The sequence below is a fragment of the Eretmochelys imbricata genome, chromosome 1 (assembly GCF_965152235.1).
Source record: "Eretmochelys imbricata isolate rEreImb1 chromosome 1, rEreImb1.hap1, whole genome shotgun sequence".
Lineage (NCBI taxonomy): Eukaryota > Metazoa > Chordata > Testudines > Cheloniidae > Eretmochelys > Eretmochelys imbricata.
Genome location: NC_135572.1, coordinates 238,437,820 through 238,461,832, shown reverse-complemented (window position 1 = coordinate 238,461,832; position 24,013 = coordinate 238,437,820). Strand labels below are relative to the sequence as shown.

The following is a 24,013-nucleotide window of genomic DNA, read 5'->3' as shown; positions in this document are numbered from 1 at the left end:
CTCCTCCTAAAACTCAGTAATTTTCCACTGGTAAAACAACTGTTCAGTGTTTGCCATCTGCTGTGCTCGCAGGACCCAATGGAACAGCAGTAGCAGCAAGTCAGGAACTGTAACATCATGCTGTGAATATTCCTCCAACTTTCATTGTCTCAGCTGGTGCTCATCTTTTATGCTAACCCCAACTTTGTTTAGGTGATGACATTAAAGGGGTTTAGCAGCTAAAGAACAAGGGAGTGAAATCCAAACTTCCAGACAAGCAGAGGAAGTTGATCACAATAGATAGCCATATCCACTATTTTTTTTTCTAAAAGGGGTGTTTTCTAGTCTCTCCTGTTTCTTGTCATCATTTGTAGAGATGTAAAAAGACTTTTGCCCCCAGCGGACTGCTCTGGGAAAGTACTGCTACTCCAGATCTACTAGCCTTCTATTTTGTATTTGCTTATTTTTGAAGAGAGAGCATTTTTCTCCCTTGCTAATTCTGAAATTTTATATCTACTCATCTACCACAACTAGATAGAGTGGTGTCATTCTCTGCTGAAAATCAGAAAGCGCAGCTTCTCCATTTCCAGTCCTCTCCAGAAACATATCCAGATCAAAAAGCAATGATTTTTTTTTTTCAGGCTTTTATCATGTCAGATGGACCAAATACAACATTTCTGAATGTTGATTCACACAGATGGACCCTGTGTCTAGGCAGAGACCGCCTGATGATTGAATACATGGCTCTGTCCATGCACATCAGCTTGAACTGTAGAATCTATGGGGCAGGAAAAATACCTTGTAGTATGCCTAGCACATTGCTCTGGCTACATTAATAACAATGAGATAAAAATAAACGAACACAGTTGACACTTTCAGTGGGCCACTTAAATACATCCTCATCCATGAGCACTAATGTGTACAGGACCCCAATGAACTTAAAGGGCTTGTACGCCCCCACACAATTTGGTCCACTAAAAAAATGTACAATTGTGTAATGTGTGCATAATGTTAATTAAAGAACCCCACTATTGACACCTCCCTCCCAAGGTTGAGATCTCTCTACCTTTGCCAGCCCGTGATGCCCCCCTAATTGCCCCACGGAGAAGAGCGGCTACTACAAGGCTGGGGGGGGGTGAGTTTAAAAGGAGTGGGGGGTGGGGGACGCTGCTCAGCGCGTGTAAACCGGCGTGGCCCCGTGGAGGGCAAGGGAGCGCCAGGCTGAATGACCCCAGCGGAGGCGCTGGCTGGCGCACAGTGACTTTCAGCGGGGCTGCCGCGGGGCGCTACTTTGTCCGACCGGAGACCCGCGACCCGCCCCCGGGCACTGTCCTGCGGACGCTGCGTGGCCGAGCGCTGGGGGCGCTTTGTAGCCGGCCCCCGCTTCCAGGCGCGGGGCCGGGGCGGTGGCGGGGAGGAGCGCCGTGGAGGCGGGCAGCAGCTGGCCCCGCTGCCTGCGGAGGGGCGCTGGGGGCACACGGGGGCCTCCAGCCTGAAAGGAGCTGTCACAGCCCCCCCCCCCCCACACACACACACACGCCTCCCCCCCAGCCCATCGCTCCCCTCCCGGCTGGTGCCCTGAGCTCTCGCGAGAGCGGGCTAGTAAACAGCCCTCCGATTAGGTCCCTCCTGCCGCTGCCGCTGCCGCCCTCCCCCTGCTCGCACGAGCGGCCCAGGCGGGGGAAGGGATCGCGCAGAGCGAGGCTGCAGCCGGCAGTGGGGGGACGCAGGAGCCGGCAGCCCGGCGCAGGGAGGTGAGTGCTGCAGGCAGCCCCGGCTGCGGGCAGAGCTGTGCCCGTCCGCCGACTGCCTCTGCTGCTGCTGCTGCAGGTGGGAGGCGGGGAAGGAGCCTCTGTCTTTGGTGCAGAGAGAGAGAGAGATCCTGTCATTGGCAACTGGGGATCTCCCCCCCACACACACACACCTTCCCCACCACCGTGAGGCAGCAATCGCAGCCATAGCCCTTCAGGCTCAGGGAGGGTAGTATTAGCTGTGTGGGGCTGCTGGAGAGAGACGCTAAGGAAGGGCGAGAGTAATAGAGGAATCCGTACTTGTTCCGAGAGATAAGGACAATGGCCTGGCTCCGCTCCTTTCTCCCCCTTGGACACAGTGTGTGTGTGTGTGTGTGTGTGTATCAGGCTGTGTTGTGAGTGAGGGATAAATTGAATGAGCTGAGATTTCTAAAAAGGTGGCAAGGGAGATTTCAAATCTCTTACCAAATCTGCCACCTCAAAATTCATCACCACCAGGGGGAGAGTGAGAGATGGTTACAATTCCCAATAAGGGGTTCTCCCATGTCACGTTTTCAGTTTCTAACTTGGCAGGTTTATTCTTCACGTTCTCTTCCCCCCCCCCCCACCCCCCCCCGCAGCTTCAAAGCCTGGACTAGGTAGAGACCCCAGGGCTGCAACTGAGGTGCAGTTTTTAAATGAGTGCGACTCACATACACAGCAGAACCCCCTTTTTCATCGGTGTGAAAGGCTTTAAAAACCTGCCTTTCAAATTCATCCAGATGGTTGAGATATGCTCCCCAAAAGGCTGAGGGGTAGTGTGTGTCTTAGACTTTAGGAGACGGGGAAGATCTGTGTTTCATGGGTGCCTATCACTGGGCAGGCTCTTTGGAGTGAGCATAGTGAGAGATGAACACAGATCTGTACAGTAGTTTTGCAGGTATGACCTCTTTGGGATGGGAGATGAACACAGTCAGATCTGTGACTAGATAAAGTACTATAAACAGTAAAAGTCAATAAATAGGCTCAGGTGTGTCTGGCAGGTATGAGATCCTGTGGGGTGTGGAGGCAGTCGATTACACAGTCTGGTTTAGGAGTGTTCTGTCCTGTTTTAAATATGTGCCAGTTTAATCTCTACACGTATACACCGTTCGAAAAAAGAAAACCTGGCTCATATGGCCTGATCCAAAACCCACTGAAGTCAGTGGGAACATTTCTGTGGCCTTCAGTGGGTTTTGGATCAGGCCCGTAGCTTGCCAGCTCAGCCTTTTGCTTGGTTTATATTTTTAACTGAACTACAGTGGCAGTGATTGGGATAAAAGTGAAAATGCAGACAGGAGTAGGAGAGTCTTGTGTATGCTGTACATCTGATGTTTTAAAAAAACCCCAAAACAAATCAACCTTTGGGTTAGAACAGTATATTTCAGATACTCACCAAGAAGTCACTTTCCATTGGCATTACATGCCGATATCTCTGTGATAAAATCTCCAGTGGGAATAAATAAGTCTTTAAACAGGTTTAGCCTCTGGGTGTATTACTATTTAGGTCTGTCTGTCTGTCTGTCTTTCTTTCACCAGAGATACAATTTCTTCATTCTCAGATTGTTGGTGGGATGTACTGAGCTTTGATTATTTTCTTCCTTTGTTCCTTACTAATGAGTGGGTCATCTTGTTTGTAAAGTATTGATGTGGTTGGTTTGTTTGTTTGTCTTTTGTTTTAAATACCCTGTTTCAGTGTTGACTGCAGTTTTGCAAATTCCCAGGCTGTGGATAAATCTTGTTTGGGAGTGTATATAACACTAAAAACATCTCTATGTTTTGCTGTGCATACTCTATGATGTGTGCCTCAGAACAGGCAGAAATCTTAAACTATTTCATTCTCTCCACCCCAGAAGTACAATAGGTGAAACAGTATCCGTTTTGTTTTTATTTAGAGTAGTAACTGAAATACTTAAACATCTTACATTTCATTATCTTTCTTAGTGGTGAATGTTGGCCAAAATATTTAACCCTGGGAAACATGTTATTGTAGCATATATAATGGATATAGTTTTATCTTGTGTTTTGTGCTATATGTGGGTTCATTTTAAATATTATTACTTGTTAGATTTAAAAACAAAAATCACTAAAAGCAAACCTTCAATGACATTTTTATTTCAAGGAAAAGTAGTTAATGTGAATTTAGTTGATATGGGAAGCAAATATTTATGGCACATAGGTATTCTCATATTTCTCACTTTGAGGCCTGTTGCAAAGAAAACGGAGGTCAATGGGAAAACTCCTATTGACTTTGAATACTTTTGGATCATGCCCCTGTGTTTAAGTATACAATAGGGATAGCGTGATCTAAGCAGGGTATGCAGTCTGGACCTTGATAACATCATCCATCTTGGCCTTGTGCTACCCTTACACTGATGATCACTGAAGGTCTGATCCTGTGCCCACTGGAGTTAAGGGTGAACTGCAGGGGTGTGACTTCTCACACACATGAATTGGGTATGAACCGTCTAACCCAATGGGTTTTATCCAGCAAGGTGGATTGGGCCCATTTGATTGGTTGTTTGTTTTTTTTTTAAATTGTCCCTAACTTTTTATTCTGTCCATATTTATTTTGTTAATGACCATGCTTTATTCCCTCTCAAATTTAGGGAGATTATTTAAATGTGAAGCTGGTTGATAAACTTCTGAAATTGTATGATGACAGATGTCTGATAAGCCTGTTAAATACAGTATTCATCAACATAAAGAGTAAGCTGTAATGATATGGTAAATTGTTCGGTTTTATTCCCCCAGAAGAGGCTTTGTGTATCGTAGGGTAATGATAGTTGACATAATCAAACATACTATTATTGTACACAAAATCACTTAATCGTCTCTCATTCCTTACTCATTTAATGTACAGCTACATTTAGAAAAACCTGCCATCAAAAGTAATTGTGTTACAGTAGTATAAAATATGGAGTTGGTAAATAACAAATAACTGAAGTTTAATTCTTTAAGATGCACTGTGGCAGGATTTTTAAAAGGGCTGGATAACTGCATCATCATCAGTAACCATCTTAGCTATGCAACTTAAAATAACAGTGACCGTAATCAAATCTCATGGTTCAGGGCATCAGTTGAAGTTCTGGGAAGAATCAGTTCCTACTGCTGTATATAGCGCAGTACACTTGACAAGGTGTATATTTGAGGAGGGGGGTGTTTGTCTTCCATTGAAGCACTGAATTCTGGATATTGCTTAAGATTAGATGCTTTGATCTGATGTGACAAATATGATGTCTCTGTAGCTTGAAAGAGTAACTTTTGGCAGTCCCAGTGCTCCTGCATACTTCTCTCCAAAAGAACACTTTTCTCCAAGAATAACAGAAAAACAAAGGATAGAGAAGTAAACTGAGCTGTTAGTGTACCTCTTACAAATATTTTGATCAATTCAGGAAGCATTAAAATTAGTGACTGTGGTATTTAATGTTGTATTTTATGCATGAACTTGGATCGTTTCCTATCGTGCCATATCAAACCTTGTTTTAAAATATCTGAAACTGCCCATTAGAGAGATGTGGTCAGACAATAAAATGTTTGCTTGACAACTTTTTCTGAGCCTTTGCAGTGGAATGATGCTTAAGCTAATACAGGTACTGCTTAATTTGTGGGGAAATATATCCTTCTTGTAAATTCAAACCACAGAGTTTCAAATCTAATAAATAAGCTATTATAGAAAAAAATAGATTTTTTTTAAAAATGTTGAACTCCATGTTTCAAATGATTACAATGAAACTGCTTTAAGTGAGATTTCAAGGGACCAGCAAATATCAGTTGCTTAAAGAAGAAGGCCTGCTAACAAAGGTGGAGGAGAAGTGTACTTAAATGGGCCAGATTCACTCCCATAATTGCAAATTGCAGCACCTACCCACATCCCCTTTAGAGGCAGCTGCAACAGAGGGTGAGGGAGGACGTTTCACCCAATGGGATGCTCAGGCTTTAAATTCCATCTGGGATTCTGTAGTAACCCAGCAGATGGCAGCTGTCCAGGAGATGTGCTGAATCGCTGGTAGACACCCAGCCAATTCAGGAACTATGTGAGCTAATTCTGGGCCCCTACCAGAGGAGAAGAGGTTACAGATGGAAGCCTTTGCTGTTACATCTGAGTGGACTTTCTGTTGCCAGGAGTGCAAAGCTTGGGTTCTGCTGATGCAACTCATGGAGGTAATTGAGCCCAGTGATTTTGAAGGATTGCTTAATGAGGCTGATCTTTCCCGCAGGTTTCACTCTTTAGTTCGTGTTATCTGGCAGCTCTGCGTCTGAATTAACATCTGATTTTTAGAAAATTAATGGAGCTCAACTTAATGTTGTTGCTAAGGGTCTGAGTCAATCAGCAGGTAACACTACTATAATACTACTGCTACCTCGCACTTTCATCCTCGAAGCACGTTAGCATCACTAACTCACTCAGCCTTACCACACCACCCTGTGGTGGGCAAGTGCTTACACGGCTGTGAAAGGGCCCCCTTATTACCACAGTTACTTCTGCATATCTGAGCCTGCAGAAAGGTTACAGGAGGGATGGGCTTTCCACAGGCTGGCCACATACTGCTTACCTGGCCACACAGCTCCCCTATAATTTTCCCAGGGTGACTCTGGGACTCCACCTGCCCTGGTTGCCATGTATGGCATTTAGGCGCTTGGAGATGATGTCAGGGGAAGGCACAAGTGTGCCTATTGACTCCTAGCAAGTCTGGTTCTTGCCTGAGTCAACCAGGGACATTCCTTAAAGGGAATCGCGCAACCAGCACTGAACTTTCCCCCAAAGGAGAGAAGACAGGAGGAACCATCAGATTTAAGAATTCTACCCACTAGACTCTCTCGCCAAGGCAAGGCAGGAGGGTATTGGAAGGAGGAAATGCCCCAGCCACACTAGCCAGGTAGAAGTGGTGGATCCCAAGTCGAAACCTCCCTCTTGAGATTTATATGATTGGGGTGGGAGAAAGAGGCCCACCTCACAAAGTAATGTTTTCTTAAACATGAACAGTTGTGAAACCTAGTCCCAGCCTGTTCCGCTCACTGGAGCGTGATCAGGGCGTTACTGCAACCTGAGCCAAACATCAGTGTAATAGTGAAAGGATTGTCTGTTCCACCTAAAAATGTAATTAGTTTTAGCATGTAGTGTGGTAGTAACATAGACTGCTTTCATTCATAGCTCTTTGGATAAAATCAAACCAACGGTGCATTTGGAGGCGGTCGCCATTTCTTGAGGTTAAAGGCCAGCATGATGCACTGCTCGGCTCTACAACTTGTGCTTGGTGTTACTTAGAGCTTTGGCAAAGCAGGAGTGGAGAATAAGCGAACACAATCAGAAGGTGGTGATTTAGTATAACGTACGAACATTTTTACCAGCCATAGTTGCAGACGAGTCAGAACAAAGTCTGTGGGTGAGTGGTAGTTCTGTGCTGAAAATGTAATTTACGCAGCACAGGAAACTTTCACTGAAAAGTCAGGGATTTTTAAAAGATGACAATGAGCTTTTCTAGTGGATACCGAGCAATCGGACACCAATGAAAGAGTTTGCTGTTACTAAGACATGTAATGGCCAACTGTTAACCCAAGTTACTATTTAGTGCAGTTGTGACTCTTAGTTTGCAGATGTTTGTGTAGCAAATACACTCTGAATGAATTATTTCCTAGGGCTGGTGTTTTTTATCTCAGGACTTACAGCAGCTACATGTCCTAGAAAGCAGTGTGTGTTTAGCTGTGTTCACACTGTTAAGAGAAGTTAACAGGGGAAGGAAGAAGGAATTTTCATCACTAGCGTCACCCTTTTGCAACATCCTGCACATACACTTTTATCACTAGGTTTTCTTTGCACTGTCTTGGTTGCCCAGCTGTGGTGGTAAAACATTCTGATTGAACAGCTGGCACAGCGTTCCTCATGACTGACCTGTTGTATTTCACTTCTGTAAATCGAAAGTTTTCTTGTGTCTAAAGAAACTTGCTAAATTAAGCTTCGCCTTTGCTATTTAAAATAATTTGTTCCTTTCACCACTTGAAATTCTTCACAGTATGGCTCTTGGTTTCTACTACATCTTTATAAAAAAAGCCAGAGCAAGCCTGCTTTAAAATGTGTGCTGTGGGAAGGGGAGGGAATCTCTCATACATTCAGGTGTGTGTGTGTGTGTGTGTGTGTGTATATATATATATAAAAGGCAAACAGTTGTCGTTTAGAACTCGTTTTAAGTGTCATTTAAGGTAAAGTCTTGTGGTCTTTTATGTTCTAACCATTAGGCATGGTTGCCTCCCAGCAATGAAGAACCATTGTAAATTCCTTATTTGTACAATGATCAGTAAGTCTTAATAGTATGTGATCTCACTAAGACTTCTGCTCTCAAATCTTTCTTGAGCAATGGGATAGACTAATTTTCTATGCAAACTTGTTATAAAGTATTTGGCTTAATGAAGGTCTGCTGTATACCATTAATTTTGTGTGGTATTCTCCCTCTCCTGCCTCAGAAGATATTCAGGTGCTTCAGCTGATGGGAAAGGAGACTTCCTTTAGAATATAAGAATAGTAATATGAATTTCTGCAACACTTCCTATGTGAGCATGTCAACTCAACAGATATGGCTGTATAGAAAGTTTGGATGTTGTGAGACTGTTTCTCAGTTACAGGGTAATTTGGAAAACAACCCAACATGTGTCTTCCCCCATTACAAACAGTTCAAAACACCACCAGCAGTTTCTTCGTAGATTATTATATTCTGGATCATTAAGAATAGTAATTGGGCAAACTTGAAGTAAAATAGTGATACTAAGATTAATAAAATTTGTGATCTCCTTGGACGGAGACCATCCTGATGTGTCTGTACAGTTCCTAGTGGACACTACTGCAAATATATTTGAATTAATAATGAAAAGTTAGGGAGACCTTGTTAGGAAGAAGTAAAACATGAATTTACAGTAGTTCTGACATTAGAGTGGTCCCTGCTTAGAAGAAATGGACAGTATTGCAGTTAAATGTAACCCATTTCTTGTATTCTCCATCTGAACTGCAATATTACAACTATCATTAAGTTAATACTCCTGTGGGAATTCTGCGCCAAATAATTAAAAATTCTGTGGAAAAAAGAATTCTGCGCACAATATTTTAAAATTCTGCAAATTTTATTTGTCAATAAATGAAAGTGGGGGCTTAAACATGGCAGTGGGGAGCACAGGCCGCTGGCTGCACAGAGATGGGAGATCACCCTGGAGCCGCCCTCCTGCCCCCCCCCCCCAAACAGATTCGGCAATAGGGCTGCACCCAACCTTGGCACAGCACAATGGCCAGGCCTGCTCCAGAAGTACCCTGGGACTCTGCCCCCCCATGCCAGGTGCACCAAGTCAGTAAGCAAGAGAGGCGGAATCTCTTGTCCAATCCAGGTAGGGGACAAGTAGGCTCAGCCCGGCAAGATCCAAGTGTGGAGGGGCTTAGAGTGGGGGGGGATCCAGGTGTGGGATGAGAGGTCTCTGTGTAGGGCAGTCTGGGTCAGGGGGGATCTGGATGCACAGAGGCTATTTGGGGGTTTCTCGGTGCAGGGGAATCCAGGTGAAGGTGGCTAGGGCTCAGCAGAGGCAGGTCTGGGTGTAGGGAGTTCAGTGGGGGATGTCTGGGTGTTGGGGGAGTGGGGCTTGGTGAGGGAGGTACATATGCAGCTGATTAGAGTTCAGTGGGGTGGGGGTCTGTATTCGGGGGGCTCATCAGTGTGGTCCAGGTGTGTGGGGGGGTAGGATTTGTTGGGGGGGTGAGTGCAGGGGGTTCAGCAGGGGGTGGACTGGGCATAGGGTCTGGATGCAGTGGGGAGGGGCTCGGAGGGGGGTCTGGGTGCAGGAGGCTCCATATATAGGGGGTGTGGCTTGGTGGAGTGGGGTTTAAGGTGCAGAGGGCTCTGGATACGGGGCGCTCTGGATGCAGGGGAGTTGGGTGGCTTGGGGAGCATCTCCTCGTAAAGTGATCCCCTCCCTTGTGACTAAAGAGCAATGGGTGCAGGAAAGGGTGGGGGGTGCGGAGCTTCCTGCAGCCAGGGAGTTTTCTGAGGGTGGGTCTGACCTGGCCACAACGACTACTTGCAGGGGAAGAGGAAGTCCTGTTGTTCTCCTCCCCAGCTGGGACTAGCAGCTGAGCCCGGTGCAGGGTAAGAGCCACCAGCTGCAGCATCTCCAGCCCCTCCACACACACACACACACCCCCGTCTCTTTTTTCTTTATATAAACTTTAAACCTGGACGATATCTCTTCTACATTATGCTGGTAGGAGAGCAAGGATTTAAAAAGACAAAACATGTGCCTTAATAGAAATGTTTGATGCCAAAAAAAAGAAAAAAAGCATTGTAGTGGAAACATCTGATTTCTTTTTTGTTTAAAACTTTTTAAAATGACAACTGTTTTTAAAAATGAAACCTTTTGCAGTTTTTTGACTGGGGTGCAGAGAGGAACCTCCCCCACCTCACCCCACAAAATAGTCAGGATTTTTTAAAATTGTTTTCAGAGGTGCAGGAAATAGGATCTTGGCTTCTCCAGTTTTTCTCCCCGTTCCCCCCTTTTTCTTATTTCCCTTTTGTTACTGAAAAAAGACAGAGGAAAAGAATTGAACATTTTTGATTTTTCGGGAGGTCTTTTTTTATTGACAGATCAATGAAGTTGAAAAAATTTTCCACAAATTCTTTAAAAAAATTAAAGCTTTTTGTTGCACCTACTGACTACTTTACAGTCAGCTCTAATTACAGCTAATTATGCACAATAAGGGGCCTGATCGTGCATTCCTTGCACAGGAAGGAACACTCGGACATCATTTGGAGCTCCAGGTGTGCAAGGAATGCAGGACTGGGCAAAGATTTGAAGTGATGTGGCTTATTCAGTGATAAGTGCAAAGTAATGCACATTAGGGAATAAAAAAATCCGAACTATACATACAAAATGATAGTGTCTAAATTAGCTGTTACTGTTCAAGAGTGGGATCTTGGAATCATCATGGATCGCTTTCTGAAAATATTCATTTACCAAAAAAAAAAAAAAAGCTAACGGGATGTTAAGACCCATTAGGAAAGGGATAGATAATAAAACAGAAAATATCATCATGCTGCTATATAAATCCATGGTACACCCACACCTTGAATACGGCATGTAGTTCTGGTCACCCCATCTCAAAAAGTATAGATTAGAATTGGAAAAGGCACAGAGAAGGGCAACAAAAATGATGAGGGGTATGGAACAGCTTCCCTACGAGGAGAGATTAAAAAGACTGGGACTGTTCAGCTTATACAAATGATGATTAAGGAGGGATATGACAGAGGTCTCAAGACTGGTATGGAGAAGGTGAACAGGGAAGTGTCGCTTGTTCGTTTACATAACACAAGAACTAGGGGTCCCCCAAGGCACAGGTTTAAAACAAACATAAGGAAGTGCTTCTTCACACAACTCAGCCAACCTGCGGAGCTCATTGCCAGAGGAAGTTGTGAAGGCCAAAAGTATAAACTGCGTCAAAAAAAATTAGATAAATTCAGGGAGCATAGATCCATCAATGGCTGTTAGTGAGTTCGGTGAAGGATGCAGTACTATTCTTCAGGTGTCCGTAAACCTCCAACTGTGAGAAACTGGGACTGGATGATGGGGTAGATCACTCAAAACTGCCCCGTTCTCTTCGTTCCATCTGAAGGTTCTGGCATTGGCCGCTGTCAGAAGACCGAATATTGGGCTAGATTGGACATTGGTCTGACCCTCTATGGATGTTCTTATGTAATAACCACTGTATAGGAAAACAAAATTAATGGGATTAAAATTTTTACTTAAATTTTGCAAAAACTTGTGTGAATATATACAGAAGGATGGAGCTGTCCAATTTAGGATTATAATATCTTCATAGAATATTAGGATTGGAAGATACCTCAGGAGGTCATCTAGTCCAATCCCCTGCTCAAAGCAGGACCAGTACCGACTAAATCATCGCAGCCAAGGCTTTGTCAAGCCGGGCCTTAAAAACCTCTAAAAGAGGAGATTCCACCACCTCCCTAGGTAACCCATTCCAGTGCTTCACCACCCTCCTAGTGAAATAGTGTTTCCTAATATCCGACCTAGACCTCCCCCACTGCAACTTGAGACCATTGCTTCTTGTTCTGTCATCTGCCACCACTGAGAACATCTGAGCTCCATCATCTTTGGAACCCCGCTTCAGATAATTGAAGGCTGCTATCAACCCCCCCTCACTCTTCTCTTCTGCAGACTAAATAACCCGAGTTCCCTCAGCCTCTCCTCATAAGTCATGTGCCCCAGCTCCCTAATAATTTTTGTTGTCCTCCATTGGAATCTCTCCAATTTGTCCACATCCCTTCTGTAGTGGGGGACCCAAAACTGGACGCAATACTCCAGGTGTGGCCTCACCAGTGCCAAATAGAGGGGGAATAATCACTTCTCTCAATCTGCTGGCAACGCTTCTACTAATACAGCCCAATATGCCGTTGGCCTTCTTGGCAACAAGGGCACACTGCTGACTCGTATCCAGCTTCTCGTCCACTATAATCCCCAAGTCCTTTTTTGCAGAACTGCTGCTTAACCAGTCGATCCCCAGCCTGTAGCAGTGCATGGGATTCTTCCTTCCTAAGTGCAGAACTCTGCACTTGTCCTTGTTGAACCTCATTAGATTTCTTTTGGTCCAATCTTCCAATTTATCTAGGTCACTCTGGACCCTATCCCTACCCTCCATCATATCTACTTCTCCCCTCATCTTAGTGTCATCTGTGAACTTGCTGAGGGTGCAATTAATCCCATCATCCACAGGGCCGTCTTTACCCATACGCAAACTACGCAGCTGCATAGGGCACCAGGAAATGTGGGGCACCAAATTTCCTGGTGCCGTATGCAGCTGTGTGCTGCTCCAGTGGCCAGCCTGGTCCCCCGGCTGGCTGACCCAGCCAGGAAAGCTGCCCCCACCCCTGCTCCGCCTCTTCCTCAAAGCCCCTGCCCTTGCTCTGCCCTGCCGTGCCCTGCCTCTTCTCACCCCCGCTCCAGCCCCACGCCCTCTCCACACCTTCCCCAAAGCCCCTGCTCCTTTCCCGAGCTACATCCCAGGGGACTGCAGCAGGGATCAGGCGGCCTGAGCTCACTGGGTGGCAGGAAGTGGAGCGACCCGGCTCCAACCCACTCCGCACTGCCAGTGAGTGCTGGGGGGGTGGTTTCCCTCTGTCCCCACCTCTCCAGCCTGCTCCTGCCCCCTCACGGAGGCCTGGGGTCAGTCCCCCACACACACGGGGGGGGGAGGGGGCTGCGTAGGGCACCAAAATGTCTAGGGATGGCCCTGATCATCCAGATCATTAATAAAGATTTTGAACAAAACCGGCCCCAAGACCGACCCCTGGGGCACTCTGCTTGATACCAGCTGCCAACTAGACATTGAGCCCAACAATCTAGCCAGCTTTCTATCCACCTTATAGTCCATTCATCCAATCCATACTTTTTAAACTTGCTGGCAAGAATACCGTGGGAGTCTGTATCAAAAGCTTCAACTACTAATCAATTCGATCCTTTAAACCCTTTGCATATGAATCTCCCATAACTTCAGTGGGAGCGCTACACACGGGGTGAAATTCTAGACCTAATTAAGTTAATGGCAAAACTCCCACTAACTTCAGATAGGGGCAGGATTTCACCCAAGACCTGTTACTGCTCCTATTAAGATGCTCAGATATCACAGTGAGGAGTGTGGTATAAATACTATGCCTTGATTTATTATTTTATACTATGGGATCAAGCCCCATTGTGTTAGGTGCTGTTAAAACACATTCAGAGACACTGCCCCTACCCTGAGAGCTTACTGTCTAAGACCCCTGTCTTTCAAACACTCGTTTCACTTTAACCATGTGACTTAGTCTCATTGGGTATGAATAATATAAAATGGACTTGGCTTGTTTTATATAAATTTTTTTATTTTAATACATTTCCTCTTTACTTCAGGTTGACTTTCTATTACTTTTTAGTTTTGGTAAACATGGAGGAAAGTGATCAGGAACAGTCAGCATGGATTCACCAAGGGAAGGTCATGCCTGACTAATCTAATCGCCTTCGATGATGAGATTACTGGTTCTGTGGATGAAGGGAAAGCAGTGGATGTATTGTTTCTTGACTTTAGCAAAGCTTTTGACACGGTCTCCCACAGTATTCTTGTCAGCAAGTTAAAGAAGTATGGGCTGGATGAATGCACTATAAGGTGGGTAGAAAGTTGGCTAGATTGTCGGGCTCAACGGGTAGTGATCAATGGCTCCATGTCTAGTTGGCAGCCGGTGTCAAGTGGAGTGCCCCAAGGGTCGGTCCTGGGGCCGGTTTTGTTCAATATCTTCATAAATGATCTGGAGGATGGTGTGGATTGCACTCTCAGCAAATTTGCGGATGATACTAAACTGGGAGGAGTGGTAGATACGCTAGAGGGCAGGGATAGGATACAGAGGGACCTAGACAAATTGGAGGACTGGGCCAAAAGAAATCTGATGAGGTTCAATAAGGATAAGTGCAGGGTCCTGCACTTAAGACGGAAGAACCCAATGCACAGCTACAGACTAGGGACTGAATGGCTAGGCAGCAGTTCTGTGGAAAAGGACCTAGGGGTGACAGTGGACGAGAAGCTGGATATAAGTCAGCAGTGTGCCCTTGTTGCCAAGAAGGCCAATGGCATTTTGGGATGTATAAGTAAGGGCATAGCGAGCAGATCGAGGGACGTGATCGTCCCCCTCTATTCGACATTGGTGAGGCCTCATCTGGAGTACTGTGTCCAGTTTTGGGCCCCACACTACAAGAAGGATGTGGATAAATTGGAAAGAGTCCAGCGAAGGGCAACAAAAATGATTAGGGGTCTGGAACACATGACTTATGAGGAGAGGCTGAGGGAACTGGGATTGTTTAGTCTGCAGAAGAGAAGAACGAGGGGGGATTTGATAGCTGCTTTCAACTACCTGAGAGGTGGTTCCAGAGAGGATGGTTCTAGACTATTCTCAGTGGTAGAAGCGGACAGGACAAGGAGTAATGGTCTCAAGTTGTAGTGGGGGAGGTTTAGGTTGGATATTAGGAAAAACTTTTTCACTAGGAGGGTGGTGAAACACTGGAATGCGTTACCTAGGGAGGTGGTAGAATCTCCTTCCTTAGAAGTTTTTAAGGTCAGGCTTGACAAAGCCCTGGCTGGAATGATTTAATTGGGGATTGGTCCTGCTTTGAGCAGGGGGTTGGACTAGATGATCTCCTGAGGTCCCTTCCAACCCTAATATTCTATGATTCTATGACGTTTGTTCCAGTGGCCCTATTTAGATGGTTTAAAGTTAATGTGTATTTGCATAAGTCTTTGCAGAGTGTGGGCATCAAAAAAAGTATATCAGTGATTGCCAAGGAAGAGAGTGGGATACAATCAATTTTAAAAATAATGAAATGCCATTTAGCCTCAAATGACACTATAACCATTGTCCACTAGCTGGCTGAAAGGATTTTATAAATTTTGGAGAGTCAGAAATGGAAAAGGAAAAAAAAGTAGGGTGCATAATTAACCAGATACAATAATTTTATAATAATTTTTAAAAATGTTTTGAATTAAAAATTAAATTTATTTTTCATGATTTATACTGTTTACTTTTATCAGATCTGGCAATGAAAGTAAAATAGCCAGTTTCACTTTTGTTTACAATCCAGTTCTAGTCAGTTTCACTTTCTGTTTTTTAAGCATTGGAATAATGCTGCAGCTCTTGGGTAGCAGACATTGCAAGGAAAGAGCTTTTGCTTTTTAAAGGTTTCAGAATAACAGCCGTGTTAGTCTGTATTCGCAAAAAGAAAAGGAGTACTTGTGGCACCTTAGAGACTAACCAATTTATTTGAGCATGAGAGCTCACGAAGCTCATGCTCAAATAAATTGGTTAGTCTCTAAGGTGCCACAAGTACTCCTTTTCTTTTTGCTTTTTAAAAAAATTGTTGGAACTCGCTCTCTTTTTGAAGTTTCAGAGTAGCAGCCGTGTTAGTTTGTTTCAGCAAAAAGAACGAGGAGTACTTTTGGCACCTTATAGATAAATTTGTTAGTCTCTAAAGTGCCACAAGTACTCCTCGTTCTTTTTTCTCTTTTTCAAAAATTTCATTGAAGCTTTTCTATGAAATTTTGGGTCAAAGTTGATGGTGTCAGGGTCATGCTGGCCGCTGCTTCCCGCAGCTCCCAATGGCAGGGAACGGCAAACCGCAGCCACTGGGAGTTGCGGGCGGCCGTGCAAATGTAAACAAATTATATCGCAGCCAACCAGCAGATTACCTTGACAGGCCGCAGGTTGTCCACCGATGACTTCAAACATCTGGGAGTACTCAACAATAAATCATTCAGTGCAGGTGATCGTTATTTCCTTAATCGTTTCCACCTATTTGGGAGGGCTGCCGTCAGCCTTCACCCTTCTCAACCTGGTCCCAGCCAGCCTCACTGGCTTCCCCTAATACGAGAGAGAAAGCAGCTGGAAAAGGAGTAGGGTTTGGCTCCCATCTGTGCCAGACATTTGGAGTTCTGAACTCCCTCTTCCCCAGATTCCTTAAGGGATGCTTTCCTCTAAACCCTCTTCCAATTCATTTTACACAAAAAACATCTCTTTTCTGTAACAAGTCCCTACTCTGGATACCTGCCACATTTTTTTAGTTACTTAGTTGTGACACTTTAATCTAACCTCCCTGCCTACCCCACCTGGTTCCTAGAGTGAGGACATTCCTTTAGTCCAATGGTCCCCAAACTGTGGGCCATGCCCGCCCTAGATGGGTGTGGAGGAATGACCGGGGGGCACAGTGGGGTGCTAGCCAGTGCCCACTGGTGGCAGTGAGGCTGCGCCACCCAGCTCTGCTCTGGCCCCATTCCCCAGCTGCAGCTCCACTTCCAGCCCCTGCCCTGACCCTGCTCCTAGCCGTGGCTCGGCCAATGGCCCAGCCACAACTCTGCTCCCAGTGTGGGGGTGCAGGGACATGGATGCATTCCATTAAAGGTAATGGTGATGGGGAGGGGGCGCAAGAGGAAACGTTTGGGCACGAACTGCTTTAATCCAAAAAGCACAATGTTTTCTTGTCTCCATAATCTCAGTGCCATAGACTTCTAAAATGTCATCTTTAAAAGCTGCTGCTGGACAATGGATGATGAAAAAGTGTTGCACCCTTATGCAGAGTGGTTAGAATATACTAGAGGCGAGAGCTACACTGCATATATATCTGCCCTGTCTGCAGCTGAAGTGTGCCGGGTGAGATTCTGCAATGACTGAGGAAAATCTAAATGCTTTTCCCCCCTTGCCCTTTGCTTCCAAGGCAGCAGGGCTGGGTTTTACTGCAGAAAGATTGGTTAAGTAACACTTCTAATGGTAAAGTAAATGATTTCCAGATATTGCAAACTAATAAATCCCATTCAGTGCAGTACAGATTAAATTCCATATTTGTCTTGGATGGCAGGTCAGACTTCTGTCTGGAATGATTGAATTTGTACTTTGGGTGCAGCTTCCTTGTATTCAAGGGTGGTGATCATCTTGTCAACAAAGCATCTGATTTACAAGATGAAGTCACTTACAATAAGTAGACTTTCCATATACATATGGAGTGTTATTTTGCACATGGTCAATTGACTTCGGCACCTGCCTATGCTTTTTCTTGGGTTTTCTCCCCACGAAAAAAAAAAAGAATATAATATTCTGTGTGTTTGATGGGGGGTAGGGGAGAAGAGGCCAAGGGAATCTCCTTTTTTCTCAAACTCCTATTTAAATGACGCAAAATTTATCTAGCCAATATTATTTAAAGGGGAAACTGCATTGATTACATTCTAATACCTTTGGTGAAGATGCACTATGCTGACAGGAGAGCGCTCTCCCATTGGCATTACTCCACCTTAACAAGAGGCGGAAGCTGTGTCGGCAGGAGAGCGTCTCCCACCAACTTAGCACTGGTGGGACAGCGCTTAAGTCAGTGTCACGTTTGTCGCCCAGAGGGTGGCTTTTTCAAATCCCTGGGTGATGTAAGTTACATTGACTTAAGCAGTTGTGTAGACAAGCCCTAAATGAGTATTTACAAAGACCAGAAGAAAGTATTTTAAAAATACTTGGGGGTGGGGGGGGGAGAAAAAAACAACAACAGGTATTTCTAATACCTCCAAAAGTCCTGTGTGGCTCAGGTTAGTTGCTCAAAGAGCATTGCTCTTTCCCAGAAAAAAGTCTGCTCTGTTGATACAGGGCCCAGTTCTGCTCACATTAAAATCTGTGACAAAATTCTCATTGACTCTCACCGCATCCTGGGGCTGAGGGAGATGACCGCCGCCGCACCTTCCCCTTTGGCCCCCTGCTTCCCCCCTCGCGGGAGGTGCGGTACGGGGGCTGTGAGGGGGACAGGTCCTCCTGCTCCCAACATGACTGTCAACCAGGGCGGACTGTCCTCAGTGCGCCCCGACCGCGCCGCCAGGCAGGGAGGGCTGCGCCAGGGAACAAGAGCTTTTTGTCAAAGGAAATAATCTGCATTTTGACTGCATGTTACTTTTAAAAGGCGATATGCAAAGGATTCAAATGATCTTTTTTGTTTGTGTATGAAATATAAAGAGAGCCTTGAAAGGAACATTTTTTTAAAATTACTTTTTCTGCCTCCCCCCCCCCCCCGCTTTTTTTTACGTTCGAAACACAGTTCTTATTTGCCCTTTAAGATCCTCAGGCTGCCTTTTGCAGTAGCAAATTTCATAGCCATAATTAATTAATTCACCGAATTTAGGAGCAGTTCACTAAACATCCAAAATTCAAAATCACTGAAACCTTCCTCACAGGACACTCATACTCTCTGTTCTTCTCAGTATATCTCTATCTGCTTAACAAAGCCAACTGCATGAAGATTAATCATGCGAGTAAGCTTTTGTCATTTCAGCCAAAGAATGTCCATGTTAGAGTTTAATACCGATGATCAAGTTCCACCAACATTGATCTGAATCAGTAGTGGGCAACCTGCAGGCTGCACGCAGCCCATCAGGGTAATCCACTGGGGGGCCGCCATTTTGTTTACATTTGCACAATCACCTGCAGCTCCCAGTGGCTGTGGTTCGCCGTTCCTGGCCAATGGGAGCAGCGGCCAGCATGTCCCTGAGGCCCGCACCGCTTCCCGCAGCTCCCATTGGCCGGGAACAGCAAACTGCGGCCACTGAGAGATGCGGGCGGCTGTGCAAATCTAAACAAACTGCCTCGTGGTCTGCCAGTGGATTATCCTGATTGGCTGCAGGTTGCCCACCACTGATCTGAATTGTACTTGTAGTACTTGCAATTTAGTTGAATTTCTAACAAACTAAAATCAAAGGTCCATTTCAGTCAGTGGGGAAGGAAGAGAAATAGTCTGGTTTATTACATGACCTATGCACTCAGGTTCTGAATCTGTCGCCATCTGGTTCCTCTTAAAATTACCCAATATTCTAAAGTGAAGTACAAGTTAAAAATAGTCGTTTAACTGTTTGATGCGAGTTTGGATTAAAATTTTCCAGGAAAAAAGCCAGTGATGGCAAGGCCACTGTGAAATCCCAGCTGTGCTTTGCAGTGTACATGCACTGCTTTGCTCTTGCCCAAAAAATGATTTTGAACACTGTTTCTTTTTCCCTTGGTATTCAGTTGGTATAACCTTGATAAAATATCACTGCAATTGCAAACAAAATCTTGTTAATTCAGAGACTGTACGTGGTACATGATGTAGTTGGAATGTTCTTAACTGTGTTTGGAAGAGCATCAGAATCTGCTTCGTAATAGCAGCTGCTAAAACCTCTGAGCCTAAGAGACACCAGTGGTAGAAGCAGATGGGACTCCCTTGGAATTAATGCGCTTGTACTCGTGAAGAATCTGGCTCAGTCTTCATTTAAACAGTTGATTTTTTTGTTATTTGTTCAATCTTCTCTTATTTAAACTGCATAGAGCTTTTTTCTATCTCGCTTAGTTTTGAATGCTAAATCTTATGAGCACCGATAGATACTTAGTTTTGTTTCTTTTTCCTTAAGTGCACAATCTTCAGTTTTCAAACACATATTTCCTTATGAGAACATGTGGACGTCTTTCCAGAGAAATAGCTTGCCTCTCCCAAAGGCTCAAATATTGACCTTATTTCAATTCTTAGTTGTGAGCAGCTGGTTACATCTGGGATTACAGAGATTGTTTCTCAACTCTTCCTTTGCTGAGTATGTAGTTTTGATAAATTACATATTTTGCTTGCTTGATTTTTTTTTTTTTTTAAAAAAAGATATTCAAATAAAACATTTCCTTTCCTCTTACCAGGATTTAAAAGAGGCGCTCTGTCTTGTATGTATGTATAATGACTTGGACAAAGTATGGCCATGTGACTATGGCACTGTATACAAAATGTAAATACATGGAAAGAAAACTAGAGATTGGGTCTTGAACGCTAGGCTCACACAATGATTTTGGCTAATTCACTTAATTTTGCTGTATCTCAATTTCCCCAACTATTAAATGAGAATAGAGATCTTTATCCTCCAGTGTGAAATGCTTTGATCTCTACAGATGGTAAGCACTGTATATATGCCCAATATTGACTTTTTACTATGAAGACAGAGGATTGGGAATTGGGAGATCTGGGTTCTATTCCCAGCTCTGCTACAGCCGTCCCGTGTGATGGGGGTGTCTCTGGCCAAATCCTGCCCTAATTTATATATGTTTGAAATCCATAGAGTTCTGGTAACTACAGGATTTAGTCCTCTGCAGATCAGTTTCCTGAGTAGTGAAATGTGGATAATACTACTGACCCACCCATACAAGGGATCTGCTGTGTGGCTCTGTTAGTTAATATTTGCAATGTGCTTTGAGATCTTTGGATGGAAGATTCTAAAGAAATGAAACATCTGCTGCTGAGGAGGTAAAATAAACCCCCAAACTATAGTTCAGTTCAAGTACCTTTCTGACTTTATTAACACAAAGAATATTCAAAACAAGAACAAAGCAACTCAGAACACTCGGTAACAACCACCAGAGATCTTTGCAACTTTCAACAAGCTACGAAGGGAGAGGACACACCCTTCCCTCTAGGGAGCTGCCACTGCAGCAGCTTCCTCTCTGCTTTTATAGCCCCACTAAGAATCTTAAGCCTAAGCTACACTGGGGAGGGGGTTCGAACTAAGATATGCAACTTCAGCTACGCTATTTGCGTAGCTGAAGTTGAAGTATCTTAGTTCGACTTACCTGGCTGTCCTCATGGCGGTGAGTCGACTGCGGCGGCTCCCCCGTCGACTCCACTTACTCCTCCTGCCAAGGTGGAGTACAGGTGTCAATTCGGGGATTGATTTATCTCGTCTAGATAAGACATGATAAATCGATCCCTACCGATCCGGCAGGTAGTGAAGACGTAGCCCTACTTAGTCTGAGGACAGGGGGTGCTGGAACTAGGGACGCTAGGGGTGCGGCAGTACTCCCGGCTTGAAGTGGTTTCCATTATATAGGGGGTTTACAGTTTTGTTCAAAGGCTTTCAGCATGCCCACTATAAAAATTGTTCCAACACCACTGTCTGAGGATGCATGAGTTAGAATAAAATCCAGCTCCCTTTCCTATAGCTGTGTTGCTGTCTAAGGCAAAGATGGTTTCATATTAGTGAAAATGTATTTTTGCCACTAGACTAAGCAGATTGGACTCTGAATACAGATGGGGAGCTGATCTGTTGAATAAATAAGTGCTGCTTTCATGCAATCACTCTTCTGATCACAAGAGCCCTTTTAAAATAGTTTTTAGTAAAAGTTATAATTTTAGCACTCATTTTTTTTTATCTGCTAGGAATAATCATAACTATAAAGAACTCATACGGCTTGACCCTGATTTTGGAGCAGCTCCACACTATCGGCCTTAATGTTTTCTTTTTCTTTGGTAATGTGGCTTGTCGCTTCATAATGCATAAAGGGAAAATGGTGCTAGCTCTGTTCTGTGTTGTGAAATAAAAATGCTCTCTCTCTCTCTCTCCATTTTAAAACATATTTGCAGCAAACTATATTTCTGATATAGTTACACGTATGTCTTTACAAGGAAACTTGAAAAATAGCCAGTTGTCGTGCATTTGGCAATATTTTTAAAGAGAGCTGATTTAAAGTATCTAACACAGTTTGTTTGCATATGAGTAAAAGAATATGTAAATGTTGATTAGAGAGACATTCAGTTAAATATATTCTACTGAACTCCTAGTAGCAACATTTTGCTTTTAGTCAAGGGAAAATGTAACCACATTGGGAAATGTTATTGCCAAACCGAACTGGTCACTTGCATTAAATTGTTAATATTTGGAGTAGTTCTTTTCCTTTTGTCATCTTTTCTTTATTTCACTTTATGAAACCAAAATAAGTGCTCATCCTGTGCTCGGGGCACCTATGTAATTTACACTTTTCAGAGTAAAGTATCATACTTGCTTATCTCACTCTATCAAAAAAATACACGAATATGTATCAATATATACAATGATGACTCAGATGGAATAGGTATACTAATAATAGCTTCCAGTCACTGCAGTCAGATCTGTGGGTTTGTCCATTTGGGTCCCATTGTAGGATACATGCTAAAACATTTAACCCAGCCCCCGAAGAGAGAGAGATGAGTTTTGGTCAACCAATTTAAATACTATAAATTATTTTAAGAGAACTTCTAAAATGGATTAGTTAATAATGTTCCTGTAAAGTAGAGAAATGGTATCCCTATTTTACACATGGGGAACCTAAGGCACAGCGCAAGTGTTTTGCCTAAAGTCACACAGGAAGTCCTTGACAGAGGTGAAAACAGAACCCAAATCTTCTAAGTTACTTAATACAATTTCCTCTGTCTTAACCACAGAAGCATCCTTTCTCTTTGTACATGCATAATATGCATCTAAAACAGGGGTAACTTTTCAGTTGTTCATTTCTTAAATGCTAGTATCGGCAGCCAGACCCAAGCATGTGTCTTTGTTTTTGCAGTAAGGATTGTCTAACTTTATCACTAGTAGATGACATATTCAGCACTACCTTTGCAGGTAAATCTCCTATTAAAGACAATGGGAGATTTGCCAGGATTAGGAATGTGTAAGAAGAGCTGAAGAAGGCCCTTGGGGTTGGATGTTCCTGCTGTTGTCATAAGTCAAACATATATGTTCTTCCAGCCATCGCTTTCATTAGTGACAAGCTGGCTAGCAAACGCTAGGTTGTATGATCAGACTGCCCAGATCAAAACATAAGAAATGTCAACCCCGAATGCATAGAAGAGCCTTCTGCCCCATGTCAACAACACCACTGTTTGATCTGGCTTGTCCATGTGTGGACTCTGAACAGCATGCAGGAACAAAGCAACACATGGCAGAAAGCTTTTTTAGGCTTTGTAAATGTGGCCATAGTTATTTATCAATAATATGTAGCAGCTCATCAGTAATATGGAGAGGTACAATATATAAGACATCATCTAGGAGACGGTCTCTAATTTTTAATATGACTAACCTTCTATTAAATGAGATCAATCAAAAGAATGGTCTCCCTTGTTAATATAGTTTGAACTAGGGAGACATGGGAATGTATTAATCTTACTATGTTTTCAAAGCCTTTTAACGCTCTCCTCTTCACAGCGAGCAGGCAAAAGTTGGTTTAAACAGAATGTAACTAATGGTCACTGGGCAATGTGTTCATGTTGTTTGTACTTGACATTTTAATCGTATTTGTATTTAATTGTATTTATATGGAGCCTTGGTGCTTTTATGTAATCTAAACAAACAAGCAGCTACCCTCTGCTCCTTTTCCCTCATTTTTTTTATATGCTGAAATGGTGGCCAAGACTTTTGCCCACACCTTGGCATGCAGCAATCATTTAACGGGGAAACAGTTTAATTGAACTATTGAGTGGTAGAGATTAATTTAAAGGAAAATGCCATCCATTTGATTGAGCTGTCTCCAGGGCAAGCCCAAGACTGGAGTCAAGTCCCACAGAAACAAAGGCCCATCACAAACCTTAGCACCTTCCCCTCTAAGGCCAGGTGTACACTTAAAAATTAGATCAACCTAGCTATGTCGTTCAAGGCCGTGAAAAATTTCGTGCCTCAAGCTCTGTATTTAGGTCAACCTAACCCCTACTGTAGAGACAGCTAGGCTGATGGAAGAATTCTTCCGTCAACATAGCTACCTACTCTCAGAGAAGTCTATTAACCATGCTGATGGAAAAGCCCCTTCCATCGACATAGGAAGCATCTGTACTATAGTGGCATCGCTGCCGCTTTGCTGCTGTCACTCTTACAGTGTGGATATAGCTTTGCCTTTTTTGACCTGTCTGCACCAATATAAACA

At 43.9% G+C, this 24,013-nt stretch overlaps 1 protein-coding gene across 1 annotated transcript in view; it reads left to right on the top strand.

Annotated features, from left to right (window-relative positions):
- Window positions 1–1,601: 1,601 nt before the first annotated feature.
- Window positions 1,602–24,013, top strand: part of STK38L (serine/threonine kinase 38 like) — a 60,313-nt gene continuing 37,901 nt past the window's right edge. Inside the window, exon 1 of the mRNA XM_077826129.1 lies at window positions 1,602–1,733. The gene's annotated coding sequence lies outside the window, so the exon portion shown is untranslated. The remainder of the gene's footprint in view (window positions 1,734–24,013) is intronic.